Here is an 11449-nt window from a genome sequence, read left to right on the forward strand (position 1 = left end):
AGAGGTGTCGCTGAGCCATCCGACAAATGCGCAGGGAAAAAGACGGCGGTGCAATTCTGGCATTCCCGAAGCAGCAGCCCTCGGGGTAGTGGAGGCTGCCCGTCGGCCCCGAGTCTATACGTCCAACAGGTTAATTTGCAGGGAAGAGAGGTACGGATTCAAGGTGTAACTTCCATACGCTTCCCTCTCGGCAGGGATGCCAACCGGGCAGAGATGATTTATTAATTAGTTTCATTTGGAAAAGGGTAAAAGTCGGATCTAAACGGACCCTCATGAAATCATATGATTTTTACACTGAAAGGGAATCAAACCACAATCATATTGTAGGCCATGTGTTAGTCTATAGGGGGCACCGCAAAAATCACGATCCCACGGATTCGTGGCACCAGATCAGCGCAACAACATGATTCCAAAGGTCGGATCCTCATGAATTCGTATGATTTCTGTACTGCAATGAAATAAAACCAGCATCATACTGTAGACCATGTCTAAGACTATAGGAAGACCTACACAAATCATGCCCCCACGACTTACCCAGACCCGTTTCATTTCCTTTTAACCGCTTTTTTTTTTTTGCTCTTTGCCACCTTGTATACTTAAAAAAATACATTTTTTCAAACGTTCCTGGGTAATGCGGTTTGTCAAGAGCTATTATTTTTATTTTGTTTTGTGCCAATTGGCAGGAAAGGCCATTTTGGAGGTCAACGATGTTATTTTATGATGCCTTTTTAAAAAAATCCTGCCTTTCTCCTTGACTCTAAAGTGGCTTTTCACCCTGTTCCCCCCTCCTCCACTTAATCCCTACAACAACAACCCTGCGAGGGTAAATTCAGTGGGGGAGCCCTGTGGGTCTGAAACAACAGGACAACGTTTGAGTCCAGTCACATCTTAAACGGAACGCTGTTCCCTTCCCACCGAAGTGGTACCTATTTATCTACTTGCAATGTCTTGCTTTCGAATTGCTAGGTTGGCAGGAACATGAAAACTTACCCAGGATTAAAGCTTGTTACTCTTAGAGGTGCCCCTGGACTCAGACTTTGTCCTGTGAGGGTAAGTTAAGCTGAGAGACTGTCACAGGCCCTGGGCACCTGGCAGACTTCCGTGGTGGAGCCAGGAATTTGAACGTGGTCATCCAAGATCCTAGCTGTACACTCCAACTACTAACCACACCAGTTGTATGGTTATGCCTCATGGGCAGGGCTTTTTTTGTAGAAAAAGCCCAGCAGGAACTCATTAGCACAATAGACCACACCCAACAGCAGAAACTCATTAGCCTATTAGGCCACACCCCTGACCGCACATCATATTAACCTATTAGGCCACACCCCCATGTTACCAGAAGTGATCTTCCAGCCACACCCAACTTTTGCTTCTTATTTTGTTCACCTTGTCAAAACCCAGGGCTTTTTTTTGTAGCAGGGACCCTTTGCATGTTAGGCCAGACACCCAATCCTAATGAGTTTCTGCTGTTGGGTGTGGCCTGTTATGTTAATGAGTTCCTGCTGGGCGTGGCCAACTTGGGAGCCAGCCGGAACTCCGTTCCTGTGCGTTCCTGCCCAAAAATAGCCCTGCAAGTCACAGGATCTGTCTCTATATCACACCAAGTCACACCATGGGTGCGTTTCAACCCAAGGTTCGAAGCCCCAGCTGCAGTCTTTTCAGATAGAGACAGGGCCTTTCCCAACACAAATATCCAAACAGAGCATATTGGCTACGAAAACATGCCGCAAAGCTGCTCATGTGTCATCCAGTTCCCAGATTTCATCCAGTCCTACCAAACTCACAGCTGCTCACCTGCCTTGCCTTTGTTTTTGTTTTAATTGTTGCTTTGCTCAAGTGACAAGCCGTAATCAGGGTCACATTGCAATGACTGGGGAGGGAGAGACGTCCGCGTCATTAAGGCAAAGGTCCCCAGTCATTAAGGAACGGGAATGTCCTTTTGCCACCTCCCTGTCCTGCAAACCCAAAGGGACGGGCCATTAAAACACAGACGCTCATGACGTCACCTGAGGAACTCTTGCGTAGCTTCCCTCTGGAGCTGCACAGAAACTCCTTCCAGGAAAAGGCAAAAATACTTTCCCAAGGTGATGCTCAGGCTTCACAAACCAGTTTTTCACACACATTTTGCATTTATTTATTCATATCCCACTTTTCTCCCTAGCTGAGACTGAAAGTAGGGGAGAACATTGTTCCAGTCCTCCATTTTTTCACAACAACCCTGTGAGGTAGGCCAGGCTGTTATGTGCCCCACGGGGATTTGAAGTGAGGCTCTGAACCCAGGTCTCCCAGGTTCTGAGTATGACACACCATCCCAGGGGTCCCCAAGCTTCTTTGAGCCTGCAGGCCCCTTTGGAATTATGACACAGTGCGGTTGGGGCTCTCACAAAATGGCCCCTGCAGGAGGCGGAGCCAGCCACAAAATGGCTGCCACAGCTTACCTTCAGTCCCACGGTGTTGCTGGGGCAGCTGCCGCCAAAGCGATATTTTTCAGAATCTGCACAGTCCATCAAACCTCCAGTGGCCAACCAGAAGCTTTTCTAGGGAAGAGCTCCGCCCGGCCCCACCCACTTTCTCAAAACACTTTGCGGGCACCCTGTTGGGGTCCCCGGCTCTATCCAATGTCTTTAAAAATCTCCACAGCCAATCAAACCTCCAGTGGCCAACCAGAAGCCTTTCTAGGGAAGAGCCCCACCCACTTTCTCAAATCACTTCCCGGGCACCACGCCGGTTTGTGTATCAGCATCCCAGAGCAGGGCTGCTGCAGAGGTGAGGGCTAGAGGGGGAAATGCGGGCCAGTGTTCCCTCTAAGCTGAGTTAGTGTGAGCTAGCTCAGTTTTTTCAGCCTCCGGCTCACACGTTTTTGTCTTCGCTCAAGAAGGATGACTCCAGAGAGCAGTGTTCCCTCTAAGCTGAGTTAGTGTGAGCTAGTTCACAGTTTTTCAGCCTCCAGCTCACACGTTTTTGTCTTAGCTCAAGACGGATGACTCCAGAGCAGTGTTCCCTCTAAGCTGAGTTAGTGTGAGCTAGTTCACAGTTTTTCAGCCTCTGGCTCACACGTTTTTGCCTTAGCTCAGGAAGGAGGGCTCCAGACTGCAGTGTTCCCTCTAAGCTGAGTTAGTGTGAGCTAGGTCACAGTTCTTTAGCCTCCGGCTCACAGATTTTTGTCTTCGCTCAGGAAGGATGGCAGGGGCCAAATGGCTCGCTCACGGCTTTAATGCCAGTAGCTCACAAAGGAGAATTTTTCCTCACAGGACTCCACAGCTCAGACGGAGTATTGCCAGCAACCCAATCTAACCCCACTCTTCCAAAATGGGGTGGTGCTCAAAGAAGCGACCCAATCTAACCCAACTCTTCCAAAATGGGGTGGTGCTCAAAGAAAGGTGTACTGTGATCATTTCTCCATCCAGGCTAGGCCTGCACAGAAGGCAATTTGCAGACAGGCTCCAGGCTCTGATTAGGATTTGGGAAAGAGGTCTGCTTTCAAATCCTCGTCCATAAAAAGTTCCCTGGGCTGCGGCATTCCATCTAACCTGCTTCACAGGATTCCTGGGAGGATAAACTAGGGCAGAAAGGACATTTATGCCGTCTTGAGTTCCTTGGAGGGAAGAGGAATAAAAATGGAATTGGAGCTGCTCCTGAACCCACAGGTTCTTTGGGTCTGAACTTCGGTTCTTGGTGGAAACTGGAAACTTCAGTGTTTGCCTGCGATCAATCCAACCTGGAAGTAACACCTTCTGGCCAGGATTCCCAGAGAGTTATGGAGATGATGGCAAATGTGATGCACTTTGAAGAAGAGATTGGATTTATACCCCGTCCATTCGGAGTCTTGGAGCGATTTACAATCTCCCTTCCCCTCCCCACAACATACACCCTTGAGGTAGGTGGGGCTGAGAGAGCTCTTTCGAGGACTGCTCTGGAGAGAACAGCTCTGAGAGAACTTGTGACTGACCCAAGGTCACCCAGCTGGCTGCATGTGGAGGAGGAGCGAGGAATCGAACCCAGCTCTCCAGATTAGAGTCCGCCGCTCTTAACTGCTACACCAAACTTTGCACATGCACAGAGGCAACATCATCCTCTTTTTTTATTATCTCTACATTCCCAGACATAACCACTGACAATCCAAACCAGCTCTAGAGCCGGGGCTGATCTTTCGTTGCTTTACATTAAGCTTTTGGTGGGGACAAAATGGGCTGGAGATGTGTGTTGAGCTGGATTTGACTCTCTAGCTGGGGAAGTGGGGGGGGGGTTGTGGCTCAGGGACAGCAGAGCTCTTAATGGGCAAAAGAGGGGGAGGGTCGGTGCAGGCACGGCTGTGGATTTGGAGCTGCTAAGACCACACTTGGGGAGTTATAGGGTTACCAATCTCCAGATTTACAACTGGTCTCCAGGCTACAGAAATCAGTTCCCCCTGAGAAAATGGCTGCGTTGGGAGGCGGACTCAGTGGTATCATACAGTGCTGTGGCCCCTCCCCTAACCCCACCCTCCCCAGGCTCCACCCCCAAAGACTCCAGGAATTTCCCAACCCACATTGCATCCCTGCTGAGCACCCTGCACCGCCCAAAACGTCACCCCCCCTCCCCCAGGCTCTGCCCTCAAATCTCCAGGAAATCCCCAAGCCAGAGTGTACAACCCTAGCATGGTTGCCAGCCTCCAGGTGGGGCCTGGAAATCTCCCAGAATTCCCCCTGATCCCCAGACTACAGAATTCAGTTCCCCCTGCAGAAAATGGCTGCCTGGAGGGTCGACTCTATGGCATTCTACCCTGCTGAGGTCCCCGCCCTCCCCAGGCGCCACACCCAAATCTCCAGGAATTTCCGAACCCGGAGTCAGGACTCCCAGCCAGCCCAAACGCCAAGGGGTTAACCTGCTTTCGTTTCCCCCATTTCTACAGCCCACGAGGGAGTCTGACGCATGTGGAGTTTGCAAAACAGAGAGACTGCCCAGGCCGGAGCACGCTCTGCCTTCTCTCTGTCCCTCTTTCATTAACTTTAATCAAAACCATCCGTCTTTTAGCGGGCGGAGTTAAGGGAGACCGAACGCCAGGCCTGTTTCTGAGGCCTTCCCTAGAGGCTGATCTAAGCTGGACTGGGGAGGGGGCGTCTTCGAGCCGCCCTCCACGGCTCCCTCCCCGGCCCCACCCCCTCTTCGTTCCCCCGGCCCAGCCAACCCGCCGGCCCTCCCCAATTTCAAGTGTCTGTTTTGGAGGCCAACATCGGTCTGGTTTCCCCATAAAAGCCAACGTTCCCAGCAGCCAGACATGGAAACTGCTTGTCAGTGAGATCCGACTCCCCCTCCCCTTTGCTTTTTATATAAACCCAGGCAATCCTGGGGCTTCCACCGCATGGCTTGGAAGGGAAGGCGGATATGGCTGAATTTGACCGCACAGAGGAGCCTGAAAGTGAACCAGACTCAGGGCCGGCTCACCCGCTAGGCAAGCTAGGTACTCGCCTAGAGCGTGGTGGCCCTCAGGGGCGCCAAACAGGACCCGCCTCCCCACCAAAGCCCCCCAGCCCCCACCCAAAGCCCTGCATCCCTGGCTGCCCTGACGAGCCCTTCCTGCTATTCAGCCCAGCCCGGCGGCGCCTTTCGGTGCTTCCCGGCCCAACCGCAGCATGCTCGTCTGGAGGGGGGCCCCCCATAAGCTAGCCCCGCCTAGGATGTGAAAAAACCTCGGGCCGGCCCTGACCAGACTTTTAGTCCATCTGCTCTCCAGGGTCTCAGGTAGCGGTCCTTCATATCACTTCCTACCTGGTCCTTTTTATTGAGGTTAACTGGTGTGGTTAGTCCAGCCACCATTCGTTAGCAGAGTGCTTAAATAAAGCTACAAACGCAGGAGCGTCACTTTACCAGGTTACGCAGCTTACAAAGCGACACAGAGCCAGATGGCACGTTTAAAAGAGAGATACTTCTCTCTATTTGAGAAGTACACTTTGGATAGGAAAGAGCAGAGACCGACAGATAAACCAAGGCTGCGATCATACACACAATTGGACCCGACGTAGGTGCGAATGCTGGGCGGATTTAAGGGGCGCGATCAGACAACAACATCTGGGAAGCGCCCCGCAGCAGTTGGCGACCCATTCTGCTCCACCGCAGAACTGGAGTTAAAAGACACCGGGGGAAATCCGGTAGTTAACGGGTTGCTACAGGCCACGGATGGACTTTCCCGTGTCTGATCGCTCCAGCGTGCCGAGGCGCACGGAACGCTGTTGCCTTCCCACTGAAGTGGTACCTATTTATCTATTTGCAATTTCTTGCTTTCGAACTGCTAGGTTGGCATTCTTTATGTGACAGTTAATCCACCAGCACTCACACTCCTGAATCCAGAACAAAAGAGTTGCTGTAACTGTCTGACAATGGGCAGATTGCATTTTCCACACACACAGGAATCTAAGTTTGAGTCCAGTGGCAACAAAGTTTAACTCTGGGTATAAGCTGTCGTGTGCATGCACACTTAATCAGTGCATCAGCCGTGCGTGTATATGAAAGCTTCCACCCAAAATTGAATTTTGTTGGTCTTAAAGGTGCCCCCTGGACTCAAACTTTGTTCTGTTGCTTCAGACCAACACAGCAACCCCCACCTAAATCTGCATCCATCTCTGAAGCAGTGAGCCGTGACTCACCAAGGCTCATACCCCCTGCCACATGTTTTGTAAGTCTTTTAGAAGACCCTGGAGCTGCGGTGGCTCAAGTGGTTAAGACGCTCAACTGCAGGCTGTGGAAGGTCAGTAGTTCAGCAGTTCGAGACCTGAGTGTGCCGCATGACGGAGTGAGCTCCCGTCTCTAGTTCCAGCTCCTGCCATCCTAGCAGTTCGAAAGCAAGAAATTGCAAGTAGATAAATAGGTACCATTTCAGTGAGAAGGGAACAGCGTTCCGTGTGCCTTGGTGTTTAGTCATGCCGGCCACATGACCACGGAAACGTCTTCGGACAGCGCTGGCTCTTCGGCTTTGAAACGGAAATGAGCACCGCAACCCTAGAGTCGGATTCGACTGGCTTTCGAGCAAGGGAACCTTTACCTTTTAAGACCCTGATGCTGGGAAAGATTGAAGGTCAAAGAAGACGGGGACAGCAAAGGATGAGATGGTTAGACAGTGCCATAGATGCAACAAACATGAAACTGAGCAAACTTCAGAGGACGGCAGAAGACAGGAAGGCCTGGTGTGATCTGGTCGATGGGGTCACAAAGAGTCAGACTCGACAGTGCGACTGAACAACAAAAGGTGCTACTTGCTCTTTTCTATATCCATCTCAGTTTATGAGACAGGGTTTTGAAGTCAGAGGCTGATGACATCCTGGCATAATAAACTCCTGGAACTTTTCCTTTTAGAAGACGAAAAGTATAATAATAATAACTGAAGATATGTGCGGGCGGAACAGAGAAAGCGCACGCCAGAGGGAGAGTTTCTGGGCTCTTCAGACATGGCCTTGTTGCCCCCTGGTGGAGGGAATGATCTCTGCTTTATTGGGGTTGTCCTTTCATCAAACTGCATCAGACTCAAAGTTGGCTCTGCTGCTTCTTTGTTGTTGTTCTTCAGCCGCACAAGACGGGTCCGACTCTTCGCAACCCCCTGGACCACATCACGCCAGGCCCTCCTGTCTTCCGTCGTGCTCTGGAGTTTGCTCAATGTCACGTTCTTTGCATCGGTAACACTGTCTGACCATCTCATCCTTTGCCGTCCCCGTCTTCTTTGACCTCCAATCTTTCCCAGCATCAGGGTCTTCTCCAGTGAGTGCTCCCTTCTCATTTGGTGGCCAAAGGATTTCAGCTTCATTATCTGGCCTTCCAGGGCACAGTCAGGGTTGATTTCTTTTAGGATTGACTGATTTGATCTCCTTGCAATCCAAGGGACTCTCAAGAGTCTTCTCCAGCACCATAATTCAAAAGCACTTATTCTTCGGCGCTCGGCCTTCCTTATGGTCCAACTCTCGCAGCCATACATTACTTCGTGCTTCAGACCCACCTAAAACAGGACAGGTCTTCAGGCAGAAGGACTTTGTGGAAGGGGAATGAAAAGTACGCAGACGGAGAGTGATTTCAGCAAAGCGTACTTTATTCAATCAGGAACAAGGCGACTTATATTCCCTCAGAACCCACCACCCAAAACACCCCCCCCCACTTCCCGATAGGTTATTTACAGTGGCAGAGAGTCCCATCGGCTTCTTGGCCAGGAACCTAGCCCTCTGATTGGGGCGGGCTAGGATCCACCTGGTCCATTGACTCTAGGAGCGAAGCTTGTGGTTTGTCTCTGGACAAGTCTGGACATGTCCGGACTTGTCAGGACTTGATAACACTACAGGGAAAGATGCCAATGATTCATTTTTTAAAAAATGATCCACCACATTCTTCAAGTGACAGAAAGTTCACTGGTAGAAAAATCAGTGAGGGAAGAGCCTCTGCATTGCATGCAGAAGATCGCAGGTTCAATGTCCAGCCCCTCCATTTAAAAAGACCAGGCAGTGAGTGATGCGAAAGACTTCTGCCTGGGTCCCTGGAGAGCTGCTGCCAGTCTGAGTCAGTTTGCCCTCACTTGAATGGCCCGGGTTAGCCTCATCTCCTCAGATCTTAGAAGCTAAGCAGGGTCAGCCCTGGTCAGTATTTGGATGGGAGACCACCAGGGAAGTCCAGGGCAGGCAATGGCAAATAACCTCTGGATGTCTCTCTCCTTGAAAACCATATGGGGCCGCCATGGACTAGCTGTGACTTTACAGCAAAACAACTACTACAACAACAACAACAACAACAACAATAATAATAATAATAATAATAATATTTATTGCATTAGCAAGAAAGCCATAGCACCTGTACAGAATAAAAAAAAAAACCCCAGAAAACAACAACAACAACAACAAAAACCAGCACACACTCTTTTTACAATAAGGACTTCAGACTACTTTTGGCAAGGCAGCCGAACTTCTGGCTTCGACCGCACTTTCCTTATGACGCCGCTCATTCATAAACTTTCCTCCTCTTTGTTTTTTCACGGGGGTGGACCCTCCTCAATGGGAACTTCTTATTGACAGGGGACTTCAAACGGAATCTGTGGACACCGGGGCGGGGGCGTTCCGGGGCTCATATTCCCTCCCCCCATCGTTTTCTCCACCAGCAAAAGCCCTGCCCCTCACGGCTGATCAGATGAAAGCGGACGGGAAACTCCCACCGAGGAATCCCCCAAACACACCTTTTCTCTCTCTTCCTCTTTTTCTGCTGTTTCTCTTTCCCCCTCCCGTCTCTCCATTCCGATTGGCTCCCTCGCCTCCGCGCGCCTCTGCCGATTGGCTCTCGCTCGCCTCCCCTTTAAACCTGCAGAGACTTCCTTAAACAGTTTCAAGAGAGCTCCTTCGTGGGGCTGGAAGTAGGCGGCGCGGCGGCGCCTCCTCCAGGTAAGGCAATGGGGGGGAAAGGGTGGGTGGAGGTTCAGGATTCTGATCCGCTTGCAAAGACGCAAGGCTCGGCCACCGTCTCCCCCAAAGCGGAGGAGCAAGTTGGGGGGAAAGCTCGTTCCAGCTGCAGCAGTGCGGGTTAAGTATGTGCATGATTCGAATCTGGGCCGGAGAGTAGCCCGCGGACTTGTTAACAAGTCTAAAGATTCTCTATCTACATATTATTTTATCCTGCCTTTCCACCGAGGTGGTCAGAGTGGTTCCCGCTTCCGTATTTAGCTTTCACAACGGCCCTGTGGGGTAGGCTGAGCTGAACGAGAATGGCTATCCCAAAGCAACCCGATGAGCTTTGTGGCTGGGAACTAGCAGGGCATTAGAATTACTGCCCTGATTTACGGAACATTTAAGAATTATGTGACGCATCTGAGCATGTGCAGAGTGCCTTTGGGGAACAACACAAGTGGGAGATTGGGGGCTGAACGAGGGTGAATTAGGCTAGGGTGGTAATTTTGAAGGAGAGCTGCTTGCCCTCAGACACCGTCTTGCAGTATTTATTTGAGTTATGTATGCACTGCGCTCTAACCACAGGTTCTGGAAACTGTTATGATTTTATAAATAAAGAAATGTCATGTTCTCCGTTGCCAGACATATAGATCTTCTGGGGAAATGGCTGGAAAGGAGGAATGGAAGTGAACAAGGCACGCTTAGTAGATCCTTAAAAAATATCCCTACAAGATCAACAACCCCAATTTATCTGTTTTAACTTTGGCACTTGTGCCTCTTTGTTAGCCGCCCTGAGCCTTCGGGGAGGGCGGGATATAAATCCAAAAAATAAATAAAATAAAATAAATAAATTGCCTGCTGGGAGTGGGGAGGCAATAGAATGGTTGGGGAAAGCTGTTGATCTGTCCAAAATGCCCCCCCCCCAAATACGGTGGCTCAGTCCTCTTCACAACAACCTAGTATGGGAGGCCAGGACTGTTTTTCTGACAGAAGTGCTTTTCATCTTCTAGACCGTCATATACATGTTGGGGCAGATCCATTGCCTTTGTGGAAATGAGACCTTTGTGCGTGTGCCTCCAGCTCCAGTGTTAAACCAACAGCCTTTTGTAGCTAGGGTGTGATGTTTTAAAAACCCAAAAATTGGGACGGGAGAAAATAAAAAACTCTCTCAGACTAACCTACCTCACGGGGTAGTAGGGGAGAGGAGAACGATGCTGTAAACTACTTTGGATCCCCATCAGGGAGAAAAGTGATGTATAAATAAAAATGAAAGTGCTTAATTTTGCATAGAAACATCACGTAGTTTATGGACTTTTAACCCCTCCTTTCCCCCCAACCATGTATTTCAGTTTTATTTAAGGGATTTGTAGCCCGTGTGTTTGAATTAAAAACCAAACCAAACCCGTAAGGTGGTTCATAACCTCTTAACGGTGAATAAATTTAAATGGCAAAGCAGTATGAAACCATGTAAATAGCCTAGTAACTGCAAATATGTGAATGATACAATGCAGATTACAGTTACAGGCAGAACACAAGGAAAGCTGCAGGGTCATAAAGGACAGGCCGAAGAATGAGAAGAAACTAAAAAGCACTTCATCTCAGTAATTCACCCAGTGCCAAGATAAACAGAAATCACAGGTGGCAACATAAAAAGAGGAAAAGGTCATGTCGAACCTTTTATTAAACCCACTTTAAGATTGTCAGGCCTGGGCTGAAAAATTCCTTGAATTTAGCTCTTAGCAGGGGTCATTTCCTGCAGGAGTGCAGCTGTAAAGAGCCCAGGGGGCGGGCACATGCAACAAGCCCCGCCCCCTGCTCCCAGCAGCCCTCAGTCAGAGCAAGGAGCAACCAGGTAAGTTGCAGAGCCCCCCCCCCCAAAAAAAACAGTCCAATGGCACCTTTAAGACCAAGTTTTATTCAGGCACAAGTTCTCCCTCCTCTCCGAGGACAGATCTGCACGTCCCCCCCCCACACACCAATAGCTAGGAATCCAAAACAGTCCAATGGAGCCTGAGCGGTGGGTGTTGCCTTCTGACACACTTCCGGTGATGTCAGGGGGTGTG

Source organism: Gekko japonicus, unplaced genomic scaffold (assembly GCF_001447785.1).
Source record: "Gekko japonicus isolate JY-2015 unplaced genomic scaffold, Gekko_japonicus_V1.1 scaffold669, whole genome shotgun sequence".
NCBI lineage: Eukaryota > Metazoa > Chordata > Lepidosauria > Squamata > Gekkonidae > Gekko > Gekko japonicus.